We start from the raw sequence: 21,181 nt of genomic DNA on the forward strand, positions 1-21,181 counted from the left end.
CAATAAGACTACCCTTATAAAGGGTTTACAAATAGTTTGTAAGTCATTTATTAATTAGGTTGTGAACACTTTATAAATCATTAATAAGGGTAGTCTTATTTTAAAGTGGTACCCAGTTATCTATACTCTGTTCTATGTTCCTCCGTCCTAGTTAACACACTGTCCGTTTTAAACTCCGGAGGTTTTTGTATGAAGAAAGCTCGGACGGAGTCCGGCCCCCTTCTTTACACAGTGACCGGTGTAAAGAATCTGATCTGAACACAACAAGAGTCCATGACCGGCCGGTCATTCTTTACACATTAAAAGCAGAATTAATGAAATAACATAAAAAATTATAGAAAGTTGATCATTATAACATGTTATAATAATGATACACAGTTCACTCTCCACTTGGCTTCACTCTTTTAATATGACATGGTGTCACTTTTACAGAAGAAATTATGCTTTTCTTACATAACACTTCCGCTACTTTGTCATCTTCTTATGCCTAACTTGAAGCGGGAAGCTGTTGGACTGCGGGGCAAAATCTCACCTTGCAGAATCTCAGGTTAACAGCCCCACATACACAGATGTTCCTTAGCTGACTTTGTAACAGATCTCACTCACCTTGAAAACGGCATCAGCCTCCTCACTGCTGAGTGTTGGGAGGTCAACTGCGTGCTGATGTCCTTTTCATTCCGCACGGATCAGCTGGGAATGTTTCAACAGCACGTCTCCTTTTATGTGCAGACATTTTCTGGCTTGTAGTGTTGGTTATGTAAATAGGCACACCTCTCGCTCACAAGAGCCTCACTTGACCCCAAAACAAAACTCTGACCTCCAAGTAAAATATTTGGAACCAGTAGGCTACAACCACAATTAACCATGAGCCTGAAATGTATCTAAATATTGAATATGAGAACAGCACCATAAGGCTTTTTTCATCAAAAATGGAACCCCCAAAATGCCAACCCAGTCTCCCGTTTTATATTCGTGTTATAGTCACGACATTTAATTTATTGATTCGTGTTCACCAACACGATTTCCCTCTTTTTTTTTTCGTGTCACAGAACGATTTTAAAAGCAATGTATTTCTATTCTAGTCGGGTCTTGGAAGACCGGAAGCTGTGGGGTTCATAAAAACATGTTCTTACTCAATATCAAGCCACGATTATTGTTTTTATTTTAAATCGAATAATGTCGGACTTTTTTTGCCACCTGTGAGGAAAATAAATGTGGCTCAGAGCCTCAGAATACTGAAATCTGTATTTTTTAGATCTTTTTTTCCTTCTAATTTGTTATTGTTTTCTAAATAACACACTCTTATTTACTCAACAATAGCACACAATTATCCTTGTTTTTATTTATTTGTTTAATTCCATAATCTCTGGCTTTTTTGGCGTCCGTTAGGAACTACATTTCAAAATAAAAATAACCGGAAACAGACGTAGGCCTATATGGGACATTTCGAGCATCATTGCGATACACAGCCACCGAACTGATTACTCAAGATCCTCAGCTATGGTTTAAGCTCGGTGGTTGGATGTTTTAGCCGCAATGCACGTTGGGATATGGTGTTAATGCGATATGTGTGGGATTTGACGAGCAAAGCACATGGTGTAGTCCCAAACAATAGCTGAGGATTCTGGGTAGTGTAGTGTCTTCTGCCATCCTAAACTCAGAAAAAATATTTGTTTCTCCGAATCGAAGGGGAAAAATACAAAAGCATTGTACACAATTTAAACCAATCAATGTTGTGTAATTAACAAGGATAATCTGGTGTTTTTGAGTTGATGAGTAGTGCAGATATCACTGTAAAATCAATCGACAGTAAAGAGAATACTTACTTCCGGGTGTAAAATCCTCCGTTATCCAATGGGAATGGACGCTCACATTGCCTTTAAATGCCGCCGACATGGACCGATGCGGTGCTTCCCTGAGCGTCAAATACCGCCGCCGATGGGAATACATTGCAATCAGTTGAAAGCTCTTTTGCGTCCGTTTATGAAGCTGTAGGAGACTCGGCCCGTCACAACTGCACGCCATAGGACCCTGACCAAGCGTCGCTACTGGACGTTCAGGGAGTGAGATTGTGTTGGCAATTCACAAAACTTGTGTCAAAACTAGACTGTAATTTAGCTTTCTTGGAGAGTTGTCCAAATGGCCTCTGCCTTGGCATCCCAGTCAAAGTATGAGGACCAGAGATGAGAGTGGTATAATAATTTCCTTCAAAGCAGTTGACCGTCACAGTTAAAGGTGATGTTTATGATGATTCTAAGACTAGAATGTAAACACAAAATGGCAATCAGGAAGAGCTACAACACTCGGTTGCAAACAAATCAAAATATTGCTTTAGCAGGGTAAGCCTTGAAAAAGCTATCAATAACTAAAGCATAGTTACAACATACTCAAAGAATGCATCAATAGTCAACTGGTGAAGAGAGCACATGTGAATCAGATTTCTGCTACAGACACGGGAGAGAGACCGATTTCAGGCCTTAAATGGGATCAGGTGTGGCCTGGAAGGTGGAGGCTAAGCCCCGCCTCAGACAAGACCAAAATAGGCGGGGGGATTTCCAAATGTTTGCCTACCCTGTATCTGACTGTTTACTACTGCTTTGCTGCATATAGGTATATATATATGAAGCAAAACATTATATGTCAATATTGATACTGCAGTTCTTTTGTCACTTAAAAGTAAACAGCCTGCGAATGTCACTCTTACCTTTAAACTCTGAAAATGACAGACTTACTGATGACAAATGCCCAGGGCCATTACTGTACCTTTAATAAAGTTTAAATAATGCTCCAACTATACGGAGAGTACAAGAAAGTTCCCTGTCAATAGAGAGTTGTTTAGATGATGTGTTTTTGTAGTCTGACCCTAGAAGTTAGCCAGCTCAGTAGTTGCCTTCCAAAATCCAATAGTATTATAGGAAATGATTATTTTTGGGAAAAAAAAGTTCATGATACTTACACATTTTCCCCATCAAGATAATACTCACAAGCTCACACCTCTTTTATGATTTTCAAACCGTAAGTTCAATCGACATGAGGTAGAGCGGTCATCCACAAATCAGAAGGATACCAACCCCGGTGGTCAACATGTTGAAATCTTTGGGCAAGATACCAAACCCCAAATTGTGAGAGTTGGCGGAGCCACTTCTACATTTGTGTGAATGTTAATCTCCTGATGAGCAGGTGGCACCTTATATGGTAGCCTGTGCCACACTGTGTAAATTCTGACTTTTGTTGTAAATGTGTTTCAATGGTCGCTTAAACTAGAAAAAGTTATATAAATGCAGTCTAGTTTAAAAATTACACCATTCTCATATCATTCATGTCAGTATGGCTAAGCATAAGACTCTCATTGCAAGCAATTGCCTTTTTTAAAACATGTTAAAAGGTTGAACATTTCACAAGTAAGGTGTTTATTGACATATTTCATGTTGCAGAATCAAATGTAAATAAAATAAAGAAATTAAGCTGCAGATAGAGCAATAAGAAATGAATGCAACTGATTATTTAATGTTTAATGTTGTTTTTAAAGGCAATCATTTAAGCTTTGTTAGTTCCAGGTTTAATATGTGCAATAAGTTCATTTCAATACGTTTTTCAATAAACATTGAACCAGTCCGGCCCTCGACTAGTACCGATTTTTTTATTTTGGCCCACTGTGTATTTGAGTTTGACACCCCTGCTCTATGGCCATGGAGCATCAGTACAGATGACTTTGTTGACTTTTTTGACTTTGGTCAACAACCCAAACTTGTGTTAAAAACTAAAAAACTAAAAACCAATAAAACTCTAATTGATTTTGAGTGTAATTTTTAAGGGCAATATATGTCGGGCACATCTATACAGAATGTCAACTCAAATAAAATGGCAGGAAAAAAATGCACTAGTTAGTATGGACTGATTGCGGAGATACACCATGCTTGCTTTAGCAAACTTTGATAACCATGTTTTTTCTAGGCTGGATATATAATTACTAAATAAACTTGGCAATCCATCTACAAAAATCCAGTCTGGACCAAATTGGTGGACTGAACAACTACGACTCCAGCTGACAAGAGAAGTAGAGCAGCTAGCAAAGCAAAAAATCAGGAAATAATTAATCAACATATACATGAAATGAGAACAAGCCTGATCTTAACGCAACAGCTGGCCTATGGAGTGTCGTGAAGTTTAGCTCAAATTTATTTTTCAGTCTTAATCCATATTGACATCACCATGGAAACACTGCTTTTATCCATGCCTCCAGGATTATTGGGTATTTTGTGTAATACACTGATGTAGGCTAGATGATGTTAAAGAAATATGTACAAATGTAATGAACTTTGACCTGAGATTGGCTGACCTATGTGAGCAAAAGTATAATGCAGAGCTTGTTGAGGTAATAACTAAAGTGTGTGTGGGGGGGTTAAATATGTGCAGTATGTTCATAAATCTGAGCTGTATCTGTCTGTGTGAACAGAGCATCATGTTCAATTCCTTATCAGTTTGGTATCTCTTGTGAAAATTAAATGATTTATTAGGAAAAAAGCAACACATGAACAAATTATCTTTGCATAGCATTGACACAGATGTGGAAAATGTACATTTAAAGACTTGAAACTTTATGATGCAAGTTGTAGTTCACAACTTCAATGACTCACAATGAAACAAATATGTATCCCTAAAGTGTACAGTGTGTCTATCTACACAAGATTACACTAGCTTTTATATTACTTTTTGTGTCATGAAGATTACTTAGGTTTGCAAAACATATACATATAGTGCAATCCAATATATTAATTGGATTAATGAAACTAGGGGCTAGTACCTTTCTTGTACAGAATGAACTTAAATATTACATCTGCAAAGATTAGCAAATCCAGTATTACACCATCAAGCCAACCCAAGAGCCCGGGCATCAGTGTAGATACACTCTTCTTTCATTGCTTTTGCACCCCCAGTCCCTTTGCTAGATGTCCTTCTGATGAAGGTTGGTGCAGAATAAATCAATGAGTCATCATCTGTCTGTGAAAATATAGAGAGAAATGTTATGAGACAACATTTTCACAAGCAGAGAAAAAACATGCTGACAACTTTACAGGCTTTTATTTTTCACCCTACCTGCTGACTTGGAGGATGTTTACCCGCTGTTGTTTCATTTGTATGCAGAGTAACAGCAGCTGTATTATATACAAAGAAAAAACCTTCATGTGAAGCTACTTTTGCCAAATATGTTTGATATATATTTGTATCAGTGAATTTACTTACTGTTGCAAACACCACAGGATTTCCCCTTCAGTTTCTTGATTGCATAAATGAGAAAGGCATTAAAAATCACACATATAGCCAAAGCAGCACCTAACAGACAAAGATGATGGTATTGTTCTGCTGCTGATTCAACAGGAAGTCTGATGACACAATGTGGGGAAAAAAGCAGATGATGAACATTAACATTTGGCATGTCTGAAATTAAGAGCAATTTCTAAGTGATTATGTTATGGACCATTACTTGACCTTAATCAATCTCATATGCTACATTACTAGTTACAGTTAAACATGATGCAGTTACCTGTAGTGTTGAGTTCTGATCTATTTCCAGAAATGATGTCCTCACATGCAGCCACATCGCAGTCACATGTCTTGTAGAAGCTGAAGAAACATTTCTTCTTTAAGGGTCCACCTGGTTCCTTTTCATGTACTTCAACACCGTTTCCTCGAGTATTATTCAAACTTTGATTAAAAGCCTTGAAACAGCACAGATTTTGTTCTTCTGGTCGTGTTTTGTTCTCGGAGTCGGAGAGCATTGAACACTGCAGAGTCACAGAGTCTCCAGGACGGACTGGATCAGTTGGAGAAACTGCAGTGCTTTCAGGTTCTGGGAAATGTAGTTTCAGTTAGATAGAAATACGATCATTTTAAAATAAAGCTGCAATCAGTATTAGGTAAATAAATTGGCATTCAAGTATTATTATTACTTCATAATTATACTGTCTCAAATACAAATTCCTTGAGTGAGATTACAAGTATCTCATTAAAGATACTTCCTTAGATGCAATTTATTGTTTCACTGGCTCTCTTATTTCTTGCTGTCAGACAATCAGTGTTCTCAATTTGAGCTCAAGTTCACATAAAGATTAATTATAGTTAACTAAGTAATAGTAGTTCAAAATGTGTGTCCCAATGTTGCAGTATAAAAGTGCATACATTTCTTTGCAAATCTACTTAAGAGTAAAAATGATACTGAAAATGAACTATTTTTACATGCTAGTTGTTTATATGGAAAAGTAAACTAAAGTACATGAAACAGGAATTGTAATGAAGCTTAGCGCAAGTTCAAGGAGGAAGACCAATCCTCTGGTGTTACACGTCATTTCAATACTCTCTCCTCCCAATAAGTGATCGGGGGCGTTACTCTCCAGCTAGCCAATCATCGCACCCGCTACCCCTTTTAATCTGCTCTTCCCTCTCTGTCAGTCGTCATTTTAGGCGTCACGCACAAGCAGCAGCAGGGCTTCGTCTCATCTCCAGGCATATATTCATCAGCTCCGCAGTCTTGAGGATTAAGCTGCAGGCGGCGTTCCCCAGTCGGCTAGCGGTTCCAGCCGGCCACCCCGCAAACCCGGACATGGGAGGAAAGGACAAGGAAATCGGCACCATGGAAGTTCCTCCGGCTTAATTGAATTGGCCTACTTCACGCAAACAATTGACGCACGCCTTCAGGGCTACTCAAATGCGGCGCTTCCGGCCTTCACGCAGTCACGGATGCTGCCCCATCCGCTGGTTTCGGGGGGTTTCTTTCAGGGAAAAGAGAAGTTCATATCTCTTCAGTTTACCTATGGTAAATATGCATATAACTGGTGGTGGTGTCTTAATAGCATATCAGGGCTTTCGTTCAGACAGGTGCTGCCAATCAAGGCAGTTCTCCCTCATCCCTGCAACTCGGACGGTGGTCCCCCTCCGCCTTCATATCCCGCATTCGCCCGGACATCAGTGCGTGCTGGCTATTCAAGGTCTCAAACACTAAACTCGGTAATTATGCATATAACTGGTGGTGATTTCATAGCACGTCAGCATGTATACGTGTCACTGTATTCATGTTTAACCTCTTAAGCCCTGAGCCTGTTTTTCAGGTTTCAGGCTCCAAAATGCCACTAACGGCCCGTCCACACTACAGCTTCGACAGCTTCAAAAACGGTTTCCAACGCGTCTGCCCATTCACTTTCAATGGGGTGACGTCACGTTGCCTCGCTTTTTGCCGAACTGAATTGTGGGTAGCATAGCGGTCCGTCTCCGCCGTCTCCGGCTGCAGAAGTTGAACATTGTTCAACTTCTGCAGCCGGAGACACCGGAGTAGCCAGCGCCAGCCAATCAAATCCCGTTTCTGAAAATCTGACAGCTCAAGCCCTAGCCAATCAAACCACGTCTAGCTGGGAGAGATATCCCGCCGTTCATTTCTATATTTCATTTGTATGTCCGGGGCGGGACATTCATGTGATTGGTTGTTGGTCGCGGTGCTCGAATAAAATCCCCAAGATTCAGACACGCCCAGCTCCAAGCTTTTTTTGAAGCTGTAGTGTGGACGGGCCCTAACACAGCAAAGACTATATCTTCCCTTCTAAAAAGGGGTAAATTAATAATCTTTTCTCTCAAAGCAAGGTTACATCTGTGAGTTGGATGTAGAAGTGTCAGAATCTATCTAGATGTTTTTATTTTAAAGTAAATTCAGATGGAACATAGTAAAAACATGTAAATTATAATGTCCGCCTAAAAAGAAAACATTACTTATAGTGAAAACCACCCTTGAATGATGGGTTAGTAGACTAAAAGCTTTAGGAATCCAAACTATAACATATAATAAGTACCCTGTATCAAGATTGATGCGAAACAAGTGAAATTTGACCTTTTTAGAGAGGTTTAGAAAAATAAAGTCCAGGCGGACTCACCTCTGGATAATTTGGGAACCATCGGTTCTATATCGTATAAGGCTTCGCCCTCTAAGGCTATCGCTATTGGGTAATCCCTCCTGCACGTGTGCAGCACTGACAGATTTAATCCACGCCCACCTATGACGTGGGCTCCACCTCCGGGCTCACTTCCGTATAAATAGGAAGTAGGCCCTACTATCTACTCCCACTTTTCTTCAGCACTCCGTTGCAGAAGCATTGTCAGGCAAAAACAGTTCTGTTAAGAGCTACTTACCGTAACACAAGCATTCCTCCTAAAAGCTTCTGTTTTCCGGTAAAATGGAGACTGGACAGGAAAGTCAAGGCTGTGTCAGGGATTGCCTCGTATGCGGAACGGGCTACATTATGAGTTTTGACAGGCACTCACAGTGTGAGTCCTGCCTGGGATTAGAGCATGCGAACGCTGCTCTCAATCCCGGGGTGTCTTGCTCGCATTGTGCCCGTCTCCCGCTGGCCCTCAGACAGCAGAGAGCGGACGCTCTCGCTGCTGCGGCCGCCGAGGACGATTGGCACGTCCAGGAGGAGTACTCCGGGGACAAAGCCCTTGATTTCCTGGATCCGAGTGGAGGGCACGAGTCGGACGACTACGTCCCCTCCATTCAGGGATCACCGGGTGATTCCCCCATCATCTCTCCCCTCCGGACGGAGGAGACGGGTATGGGGCCCGGTGCAGGGCCGGTGTACGTCCCAGTGATCCCTATCTCCGGCGCCACGGCGTTGCCATCGATCGGTGGGATCCTCCTAGAACTTCCGGAGATTATATCTAAGGCGGCCGCCTGGAGAAATCTCCCTGTTCCCCTAGCTCAGGAGAGCTCACCGCCGGATGATATGTCCGGGGTGTTCTCCCGGGTGCACAGGGTTAGGACTGACCCGATCTGGCCACGCTTCCCGGCCATAAGGAAGTACCAGGAGGGGGCAGCGAGGGACCCTGGAGCAATGAAAGCTCCGATAGGGACATACGTGCCCCTCACGAGAGTGGAGGGATTCACGGACGTGAATTTCCCGACCGTGCCTCCTCTAGAGCCGAACCTCACGGCATTCTTTGGGGCTAGGCAGGCCAACACGGTTTCCGGACGGCAACCCATGTTGGCTGCCGCCAAAGATCGGTTTGTCGCCCGACAGACTGACCGCATTCATCAGTGTGCGTTCCAGGCGTCGGCGGCGGCAAACAATATAGCGTTGCTGTCAAATTCCATGGTGGAAATGTCAGAGCAGTCTAAAACTATGTCCTCAGTGGAGGCTGAGGAGATAGGTAAGGCGGCTAGTACTGCACTTACCCTGTGCGCAGCAGTCGCAGTCTCGCAGGCGCGGATTGCGACATGGGCGACACAGGTTCAACGGTACCTCTGGCTACAGCAGGGGAATATACCGGAGGGTGCAGGAAAGGAGCTGCTGGAGGCGCCAGTCAGTCCGGACGGACTGTTTGGGCCACAGTTCCACACCATGGTGGAGTCTATGAAATCTGCCGCGGAGCAGGCAGAAGACATAAGGCGTCACGCTAGCTGGCTTCAGGACAAACGTCCTCAGCAACAGCAGCGACAGCAACGACAGCACCCGCAGCCCCCGCAACAGTCTCAGCGAGGGCAGCGCGGGCAACGGCGAGAACAGCAACGGCGTCAGAATCGCCCTTCGGCAGCTGCAGGGGCTCCGTCCCAGGTCTCCGCTCCTCCGCCACAGAGACAGGATCTGCAGGCGTCGAGTCGGAGGGGAAAAAGGAACCCCCGCTCCTGGTCTGCTCCTCCGAGGGAACCTCAGAGGAAACAGAACCGAAGATGACTCTTTGGGGGGGTTATGTGGGAAGAGAGAATTTTGAATAAAAACGATTCAAATCTCAACAGTGTGTCTGTAGCAACTGTGTCTCACATGTCCCCCACACTAGTCAGGCCGGCTGCCATTAATCTATTGGTTAAAAGGCAGCGGGACTTGTTGCATATTCCATCTGTTTTTTCCTTTTCGGGTAAAAGACAGAAGGACTCGCCGTTTGAGCCAGCTGTTTCTAATCTGTCGGTTAGAAAACAGCAAGGCTCGCTGTATAAGCCTGCGGTATTTAACCAGTCGGTTAAAAGACAACAGGGCTTGACATTTAAACCGGCTACTTCTATCCTTTCGGGTAACAAGCAGCGCAGTTTTTTCTCTGTTCCAGTTGTGCCTACACACAGTCGTATTAAGCCTAGCGCGGCTATTACGCACGAGGTGAATAGCACTGCACACACCTCCACGAGTTGGAGCATAAACCCGCCTCAGGGTCCTGTTGATGAGTCTTCTCCTAAACAGAGACAGGTTGAGAGCCGGTATGTGATGCAGCGTGTGGAGACCCCTTCAAAGCCCTTTAGGGCGGGGCCCCCCTTGGGTTGCTTCACGGGCAACGGCGGCAAGGGCTCTGGCATGGCTTGTCACCATGACTACCACAACACAACAAAAACAGGTACGCCCGCTCTCAGAGCGGTGCTCAGAGTGGAGGCGGCTATGTTTAATGGACGGATGGATGAGCAGGCTGATCAGCAGAGGGTACTCTCTGCAATTTGCCTTACCCCCCCCCCGCAGTTCGAGGGGATTCAGGAAACGCTCCTGTCATCCCAAGAACAGTGTCTTGCGCTCCAGTCAGAGCTGCGGAAACTCCTGTTAAAGAAAGCAATTTCCAGGGTTCCTCAGGGGAAAGAAAATCGGGGGTTTTTTCTCCCGTTATTTTCTTATCCCGAAAAAGACCGGGGGGATGAGACCCATCCTAGATCTGTCAGCATTCAACAGGGTGATAATGAAAAGACCGTTTCATATGCTGACAATCAAACAGGTAATGGAGTGTGTTCACCAGGGAGATTGGTGCACCTCCATAGACCTGAAGGATGCTTACTTCCACATAACCATCATCCCAAAACACAGGAAATTCCTGCGTTTTTCATTCCAGGGAATAGCGTACCAGTTCAATCGACTGCCGTTCGGATATTCTCTGGCTCCACGCACTTTTTCAAAGTGTGTAGAGACGGCGCTGGAGCCGCTACGCAGAAGAGGGATGAGAGTGTTATTTTATCTGGACGACCTGCTATTGCTGGCCCGCACCAGAGAGGAAGCTGCTTTACAGACGGTACAACTTGTATCTCACCTGTCAAGCCTGGGTTTCATAATCAATTGGGAGAAGAGCTGTCCTCTTCCCTCCCAGGTTATCATATATCTGGGGGTGGAATTCAACTCAGCCCGCATGAGAGCACGACTCTCACAGCGGAGAGTGGAGGATCTGACAGCTCTCCTCGGTCGCGTCACACCCGGCAGGGTGGTGACAGCCCTCTCCGTGATGCAGCTGTTGGGCATGATGTCAGCTGGTCACGTGGTGATCCCCCTGGGTCTCCTTTACATGAGGAGACTTCAGAGATGGTTCATTCGCCTGCGCATCGACCCCGTGCGTCAGAAGAGACGCATGGTGTACATTCCTCTGTCCGTAGGTTTAGATCTGACCTACTGGAAAAATCCCCACGTCCTGTCAGTGGGGGTTCCCCTCGGCAGAGTGACGTCACACACCTCGGTGTTCACAGACGCATCGCTCTCAGGGTGGGGAGGAACATGCATGTCGCAGGCAGTGGGGGGACAGTGGCCGCCTCACATGTCCCTTCATATAAACGCGCTGGAATTACTCGCCATATGGAAAGTAATCCGGCACTTCGCCCCGTTGCTGTGGAATCATCATGTGTTGATTCGAACGGACAACAAGGCAGCAGCAGCATACATAAATCGTCAGGGAGGTGTACGATCAGCGCAGCTGCTGGACACAGCCAGGAGGCTGTTGTGCTGGGCGCGCACACACGTACTCTCTGTCAGAGCAGTATATATTCCCGGCGAGCTGAACAGAGGGGCAGACCTCATGTCCAGAGGAGGTCCTCGACAAGGGGACTGGAGCCTCCACCCCGAGCTGGTCTCCCAGGTATGGAGCAGGTTCGGAAGAGCGGAGGTAGATCTGTTCGCTGCACGCGGGAACGCGCAATGTGCTCTCTGGTTCTCCCTGAGAAGGCAGGATCACCCCCCTCTGGGGGTGGACGCGTTCGCACACAGACCTTGGCCCAAGGTGTTACTGTACGCTTTCCCACCAGTCCCTCTGATCCCTCGATTCCTGGACCGAGTGCAGGAGGAGCGGCTGATAGCGGTCTTAATAGCCCCGGAGCGCACGGGAGCGTCCTGGTTCCCCTGCATACAGCGGATGCTGTCAGGGAGACCGTGGGAAATTCCGTGGCGGGGGGATGCTCTCTCCCAGGTGGAGGGAGCGATCCACAGTCACCCAATGTTAGGCCAACGTTTGTGGGCATGGCCCCTGAGCGGGAACACTTAGAGAGGCTTGGCCTCTCTCAAGATGTTGTGAGTACTATTCAGGGGTCTAGGGCCGCGTCCACCAGGGCGTCTTACACAGCCAAATGGACAGCGTTCCAGCGTTGGTGTGTAGGGAAAGGCTTGGACCCCGTTACGTGTCCCCTGCCTCACGTGCTGTCATTCCTCCAGCTGTTGCTGGACAGGAATTTGGCTTATAGCACGATAAAAACATATGCCGCTGCCATTTCTTCATGCCACGTAGGTTTTGAGATCAGCACGGTGTTCAGTCACCCTCTGACAAAACGTTTTCTACGAGGAGTACAGAGACTCAGACCGGTGTCACGCGCTTTAGCGCCTCAATGGGATTTGGCTTTAGTGCTGCGCGCACTGGGTAAAGCTCCTTTTGAACCATTAGATCAGGTTCCCCTGAAGTTTTTGTCAGTCAAAGTAGCTCTGCTCTTAGCTCTGACATCAGCTAAAAGGGTGAGTGACTTGTCTGCTCTCTCGGTGGCTCCGTCGTGTCTCCAGATCCAAGGAGATGGCAGCTCAGCTCTATTACGCCCGAACCCGGCGTTTATGCCAAAGGTGATAACAAGCTCTTTTAGATCAAGAGTGATAACCTTGAAGGGCTTCTTTCCCCCTCCTCACATATCGGAGGAAGAAGCCACTTTTCATCTCCTCTGTCCCGTGCGCGCGCTGGCAGGCTATATTGCACGCACGGCTGCTTTACGCAAATCCCAGCGTCTGTTTGTACATTATAGAGAGCGCTCATTAGGGCAGCCTCTATCTACACAGCGCCTGTCACACTGGCTATGTGAGGCGGTGTCACAGGCGTATGTCTCCTCTGGGTTGGATCCCCCGGAGAACATTAAAGCGCACAGCACCAGGGGAGTTTCAACCTCTACGGCGTTGCACGGAGGAATGACAGTGGAAGACATTTGCACGGCTGCATCTTGGTCTTCACCCTGTTCTTTTATTCGTTTTTATTTGAGGGATGTCTCCCATTCCTCTCTGACACATTCAGTGCTGAATAGCCTGTCAGAATGAGTAATGTCGGGTTTTTTTAATTGCGTGCCCTCTCTCCGGCCGGTAGGCACTTAGAGAGCTGCCCTTTTCCCCCCTCTCTTGATCGTTTTATTTAAAGGAGACTCGGTCTCTATCTCTTATAAACGATAGGTAGCATAAGTAAGCCTACCCTCGTTCCCTTATGGAGAATATTCATTTTTTAAATGATATATTCCCTGGGAATGTGACGCTCCATTTTACGCAGGACGAAATGGACATGGGTTATTAACTGAGTAGGTGTGTTTTGTGCTTCTGGTAACGGACGGAACCAGTGGGGCGTAGACTACATCCTGCTTCGCCCTTAACCCAATAGCGATAGCCTTAGAGGGCGAAGCCTTATACGATATAGAACTGGGGTTACGTAATGTAACCCAGCTTCTATGAGTATAGGCGCAGCCCTCTAAGGGTCGGGCCCCACTGGCTCCGCGAATAGCTGAAGAAAAGCTGTTTGTGTGGGAGTAGATAGTAGGGCCTACTTCCTATTTATACGGAAGTGAGCCCGGAGGTGGGGCCCACGTCATAGGTGGGCGTGGATTAAATCTGTCAGTGCTGCACACGTGCAGGAGGGATTACCCAATAGCGATAGCCTTAGAGGGCTGCGCCTATACTCATAGAAGCTGGATTACATTACGTAACCCCAGTTCCATTTGACCTTTTTCACTATAAAAATTATTGTATTACTTTGAATTATCACTATAGGTATTCATTCCATCCAAATACAACTGTTGTGAAAAAAATAAAAAATAAAAAAAATAAAAACATACTCTGTTATCCTCTTAGGCCCCACAATGCTAACAGTGAGCCTCTGGATTAGCCCCGAGCGAAAAATGCTAACCTATTACTTCACCGGAAATCACTCCTAGCTCCCTTATTACATATCCCAGCTGCACATCCAACACATCGTTTATGATCGTAAAGACACAGAATCTAACGGTGCCCACCTCAACACTGAAAGATACACACTTACAACGTTATCAACAAAAATGTAAATCAAAAGAAGTGGCGCTAGGTAGCTACACAATGCTAACGTGGCTTACCTTTGTCTTTGTCTGATCTAAACTGGTCTTCAATGGCATTAAAACGATAAAAACGATGATGTAGTTAATCCATAGGTTAATATCCAATGTGGCTGTGTCCCCTTTGAAATGTTCTGATAATCTATAAGCAATAAAACTGCAATTCCGTTATCTGCTGTCCGTGTGCTCTGGGTCCTGCAATTCCTGCTTCCTTACGGTAATAAACAATAAATGAAGTCGGCTTCGTAATGTTCTTACGCTGGCTGGCATTCTTCATACTTTACGCAGGACCATATCTCGTGAACCCATTGGTCGATTTGGGTGATTTACACCTTTTTCTTAAACAAAATATCCAATAGAATCGAGGGGCAGTTCCCAAATCCACGTAAACATTACCATAGAACCATATAATAGAGAAGCAAACAAAGCACATCTGAAAGTACAAGCCTGGACGGCAAAACTTTATACCCAGTATATTGCCATAAATATGATGGTGGATTATCAATAAAAACTTCCACGTGACACAAAGACATTGGATTAACCTTGAGCGGCGTTTTTATTCCGGTGAACACAACTTTTGATCACAAATCTAAAAAGGTAAGACGTAATTATTGTACTATTTTTTAAACCGGACGTTGTTTACTTTCTCTTTTCTGGCTGATAGCTCCGCAATTCGGGGTCCTACAGTGATGACATTACATGTGTGGAATCTGTGGAGTCTCAGCTTTAATCGGATATCTTGTTTGTGCAGTGACGATAAGTAATAAGCGCATTGCTACTGTGAGTGCTGTGCAAAAGTCCGTTAGCATTTTTTCGCTCCATGCGAATTCAAAGGCTTGGTATTACTCTTGTGTTTCTTTTAGCTAAAAATGGTTCATATTGTTAGTTAGCTGAGTTTCTTATCGTTAAAAGGGTATGGAACATTAATAGTTTCATAAATGTTAAGAAGCCCTGAGACATAGTCTCGTAAAAAAACGGTGGGGGGGGGGTCCACTGGGGGGACCCTAGGGCTTAAGAGGTTAACTTTGCATGTCAAGTTGTGACCTCGGGGTCCGTGTTCATGTTCAACCCTGCACGTCAGGTTGTGACCTCCGGGTCCGCGTTCACGTTCAACACTTCACGTCAGGTCATGATCTCCGGGTCTGCGTTATGTTTAACCCTGCGAGTGCCAGTGGGTCGCGCTAGGTTTAACCCTGCGAGTGCAGGTTGCGGCCAGTGGGTCAGCGTCATGTTTAACCCTGCGTGTGCAGGTTGCGGCCAGTGGGTCAGCGTCATGTTTAACCCTGCGCGTGCAGGTTGCGGCCAGTGGGTCAGCGTCATGTTTAACCCTGCGTGTGCAGGTTGCAGCCAGTGGGTCAGCGTCATGTTTAACCCTGCGCGTGCAGGTTGCGGCCAGTGGGTCAGCGTCATGTTTAACCCTGCGCGTGCAGGTTGCGGCCAGTGGGTCAGCGTCATGTTTAACCCTGCGCGTGCAGGTTGCGGCCAGTGGGCCAGCGTCATGTTTAACCCTGTGTGTGCAGGTTGCGGCCAGCGGGTCTGTGCTATGTGTAACCCTGCAAGTACAGGTTGCGGCCAGTGGGTCTGCGTCACGTTTAACCCTGCAAGTACAGGTTGCGGCCAGTGGGTCTGCGTCACGTTTAACCCTGCGAGTGCAGGTTGCGGCCAGTGGGTCAGCGCCATGTTTAACCCCTGCGTGTGCAGGTTGCGGCCAGTGGGCCTGCGCATGTTTAACCCCGCTGCGCCAGGCGTTAAACTATGGCTGGTGTTCACGTAAGCCCGGCAGCGATTCCGGCATTCTCATCATGTTCCCGCGTTAATCTCTCATTCATCCACAGATCTCCGCAGTCAGCCCGTAAGGGATGAAATGCTTCACATCTCAGTACTTCATACTTCACTTCTTTGGGGGTTCATCGGAGCGGTTTTCCCCTCCTGAATGATCATCCTGCAAACCGGGGCCTAATCGCCAAACATAATTTCATTCACTTGTAGTAATCCGTCAATCACCATTCCCTCATATCAGGCGTCCGGTAATAAACATTTATTTCATACATCACGTCTCTCCTAATTGAAATGAAGCTTAGCGCAAGTTCAAGGAGGAAGACCAATCCTCTGGTGTTACACGTCATTTCAATACTCTATCCTCCCAATAAGTGATCGGGGGCGTTACTCCCCAGCTAGCCAATCATCGCACCCGCTACCCCTTTAAATCTGCTCTTCCCTCTCCGTCAGTCGTCATTTTAGGCGTCACGCACAACCCCCCTCCACCCCTTCGCCTCCCGTCTCCTAATACAGGGCCAAGCTAAAAACTTTTCCCTTCAGACCAGACCGAACCACTTATCACCACCACCAGTGTCTAGACCCCAGGGGGTTCATCGGAGCGGTTTTCCCCTCCTGAATGATCATCCTGCAAACCGGGGCAAACATGATTTCATTCACTTGTAGTAATTCGTCAATCACCATTCCCTCATATCAGGCATGCTGTAATAAACATGTATTTCATACATCACGTCTCTCCTAATTGAAATACTTTACTAACCAACTGGCTGTAATGAAATAAAAAGCGTATTTACCTTTAACTCTTAGGTCAGTTTGTGTCATGAATATGATGTTCTGTTGGCTTATTTGAATACAGTAGTAGACCGCAGCATCACTTAGCTTTGCTTCTTTAATATGTAGAACAAATAGTTCCCGCTCTTCAGTAGCTGTGATGCGATCATTACTCTTAAGGCTAAATGTCTTTCTTAAGACTTCAGGAAAGTCTCCAGAAACAATCCTGATCCAAAACAAGCTTCCCGAAGACTTGCGGGGACATGTCAGCTCCACAGAAACTCCAACACCAACAGTCTTTGTCTCAAAGTTTTTTTTTTTTGTGCATCCTGAAAATACAGTTTACATTAACCACAGAGAAAAAATGAGCTCTCAATTATTGTAAACATGGACACACACATCTGAAAATCAATAGGACATGTTTACATGTACTTACGTCCCACTGCCAACATCAGCAGTAAATTAAATACGATCCTCATTTTCTGTTTATTCCACTTGAGACTGGTGCAATTTTGATGCGCATTAAAAATGATTCACTATAATGTCATTATATCAAGTGGGAGGTAACAGTTTCAGAGCAATCTCATTGTCCTCCTAAGTCGCCTTTTATCACAGCGGAAATATAATGAACCATCAACTGTCTTGTGCAGCCTAAACACATGAAACAAAACCAACAGCCCACTTTTCATGTTGGGTTTCTATTACTGACACAGAGTTAAAACAGTAAATGATCTGATGTTATTGTGAAATACTAATATAAACAAACCAAAGAGACAATATCACACAATACATTTTCTGTTCCATATATTTAGTATTTATTTGTTGCGTGGCCTTATCACCAGACATCCTCAACTAGCAAGCAGTAATATGTTTGTGATTCATGAGCTGTTGTATTTTCTTAACATTGTTTTATGCGATATATTAAGATTTTTCAAATGTTTCCACACACAAATAAAAAAATGTGCATAATAAACAGGTTGACTGAAAGGCACATAGTCCTCAGATACGCAGTTCATTTAAAAATATGAATCATAACAATAGGAATTCAATTGATCAGTTTGATTAATCTACATTCGGAAAGTATTTGTTATGATTGCACACTATGATGCCCACTCTGCCTGTCAGTCACCTGTAGCAAACATGGCAGACAGAGGAGAGCTCTTACCACATTGTATTACCTTTATACATAGTGGAGAGAAAGGCAAAAACAGCGCACCGCTTTATTACAGATCCTTAAGTGTTATTTAATGAATAACAGGAACACCGATTGCATTCAAACTCTGGCATTAAAAGTATTACTAAAACTGAGACCCCCATCATCCCATTCACAAACTGCTCTGTCTGCTGCTGTCTGACAGGCGGTGACGCAGCATCAGGTCTGAAACCACCAGACTCAGAGACAGTTTCATCCCACAGGCCATAAGACTGCATTAATGCCTGAGCTCTGTTAAGATCCTCCATAACCTAAACCATGCATCTGTCTGCATCTTACACTTGATTTATCTTAATGTTAATCACAATAAACAGTATTTAAAAAATGTTCACGATTTAATTGTACATGTTTATAGACACCCTGCATTTACTTGGTCACTTACAACATTCTCTGCATTATTTAGTTTATTGTTTTATTTATTTCTGACATGTATATAGTAGTTAACGTCATAAGCATTACTTGCCCATTGGTCTTGCAACATAATCTGCACTATTCTACTGTTTCTTCTTGCACTTAATTAGTTTTTATCGTTGTCGACCCTCCGCTTCGCGTCGGGCCGAACCACGCCCCTTAGCTGTGATATAATGAGCATATACCACGGCCTGTCGTGAGTTATTGCTTTTATAAAACGGATACCAAGTGTGGCAATATGAAAGAAAAATACACACTCTAATTTAAATAGTTTTTATTCGTAAATAATGATGTTAAAAATAAAATAGTCCCTCCGTTGCCTTCTGCACGAAACATGGTGCGAGGTGGTTGCTATGCAACAACACTAACAGCTAGCGAACATATTAGACAGAGAGCGTTGATCCATTATTTGGCTATTTATTTACATTCATTTGTATGTTGCCGTTTATTGTGCACCCACTGAAAAACTGTCCAGCATCAGTAGCATGGCTTACGAGGTTACTTGTGGCTGAGGTTATACAGGCTGTTGCTTGGCGTGGCGAGGATATTGCTCCACTTTCTCCGGTCCCCGAAATTCGGCTTCCAGTAGTTCTGGAGAGAACAGTGTCCAGTTGGTCTACCTGCTCTTCACGTACGTGTGCATGTCGTCGTTTAGGTGCTTTTTCTCTGGACATAGGCACTCCTCAATCCACTCCTCCATAGTAAGACCCCCCCGGAGGTCGAAGTTAATCTTAAATGTTTCCATCTTATGATTTGTAAGGTTGTTTCGTAACGGAAGAAATAATAAAACGGAAAAGTCAAATCAAGCAATCTGATTGGTCGATAGCATTTTTGCGGACCTCTTTGATTACAGATTTGAAAACATCATTGCTTGCTTTAAAAGTAGCACAATTCATTATGTCAAACCTTGGAAAGTATCTAGATATCCCTGCCCTAATGCCAAAGGAACTGCACACTGAATATGTTTTGCCGTTTGATGTCTATGTCTGGACCGCTGCGTAAAAAGGAGGGTTTCTGCCCCGTTACTTCTCCGCTGCTTTCTTGTTCCAATTTTTTTGCTTTTCAGCCCAACTGTATACTGTGTTTCTCAGGCGCGGAGGGATACTGACTTGTTGTGAAAAGTAACTTACAATTCTACCCGTGGTATACGCTCAGTATATCACGGCTAAAAGCCAATCAGATTGCTTGATTTGACTTGTCCGTTTTAAAAAAATATATATATTATGTTGCATTGTTGGAGGAGCTTGGGATTTAAGTTTGTCATTGCCATATCTACACTGGAGTATTGTAGGCTTAGAAGAAGCCTCAAAGCATACCTTACCTTGGGTTCCTCAGCCTTTTTTGAAGTATTCAAATGTTACAGAGCAATGCTGTTGCTTCTAACAAGTGAAATCATATTCTTTGGACCTTCTACTTTTTACTTTGTGTGCACAGCACTGCCTGCATTTGGCAAGCTGACAGAAACAGATTGACATGCATTCACAGTCACTACTGACAGACAAATGATGCATGAAAACTTAGGGACTGTTGTGATTTGGCTTCAAACTAAGGTGTCAACAGAGAGGGGCTCCTGCCTTTCTCTCTCTCTGTTTTAGCCTCAGGAAACTCGGCATGCACTGCTGATTTTAAAAGTGGAATAATAAAACCTTTCAGTAAAGGGTAAAGTCATGACATGACCGTCTTTTTGTCAAGTGCAGGACTTAAGTTTGCCAGATAATCATCAAACATCTGTCTGAAAGCTTTAGAAAAATCTGCTCCACTGCGCCATAAATGCAGGACTTATAGCAGAGTACTCTGGCAGATGCATAAGAGTAGATGGTTGCCTCTTTCTATTGGTACTTTTACTGAGCACATTGAAAACTAATTAGCAGTTTATTGCAACTTCCCCCTCACTACATATTGTTTTGAACCCAATAGTCAGGTGCAGTGGCGCAAAAAGTGGGTATGCACTATATGCGACGCATAGGGGCGCCACACCAGTGGGGGCGCCCAACAAGCGATGGTAAAAAAATTTTTTTAAATTAAATAAAAATAAAATTTTATTTTCTTTATGTTTCTAAATAGTTTCTGCATTTCCTTAAGGTCTTAAAACATTTTAGAGGAGTAATATGCTAGAGAAGGGCGCCCTATCTCATAAGATTCCATCATAGAATTTTGACATAGAGGAGGGAGCACGAGCAGGGACGCCGTGAACACTGAGGAGCAGGCGCTCGTTGTGAGTTAACGTCAAAAAGAAATCATGGATAAAGCAAAAAAGCGGTCGGGGGCAGAAAATAGAAAAAGAAAGAGGGAAAAGGAGACGGCGTGTCAAGGGATGCGACAACAGCTAAATAAGTGGATGTTGAAAGGCAACAGGTAGGAATAGGATGATTTAAAGTGTGACGTCTGTCTGTGCTTGGAAATATTGACTGGCTAGCGTATGCTAACACTGGGCATGTAGCAGCCAAAGGTGGGTGGGTTTATGGCTAGCTTAGAATATGCAAACCAATGTTGCTGCGCCAGCGCTGACATGGAAAGTATGAGGTAGCATGTACAATAAATGACAAGAATCTGGAAAACATAACTAATGCAATAACTCTGGTTTATCATGGAATCATGCACACATTTGCTACCAAATAAGAGGCTTGCAAATGTCAGTTCATGTTAACAGACTGTTCTCAGATTGGCTAGTGTTTGCTAACACTAGCAGCTGAAGT

General features: G+C 44.5%; 1 protein-coding gene across 1 annotated transcript in view; it reads left to right on the forward strand.

The window, feature by feature from the left end:
- The window catches only part of LOC307032122 (uncharacterized protein), a 171,620-nt gene that overhangs the window by 95,395 nt on the left and 55,044 nt on the right, over positions 1-21,181 (forward strand). The gene's annotated exons all lie outside the window — the stretch shown is intronic.

Source organism: Notothenia rossii (genome assembly GCF_949606895.1).
Source record: "Notothenia rossii genome assembly, chromosome: 3".
In the NCBI taxonomy this organism is placed as follows: Eukaryota; Metazoa; Chordata; class Actinopteri; order Perciformes; family Nototheniidae; genus Notothenia; species Notothenia rossii.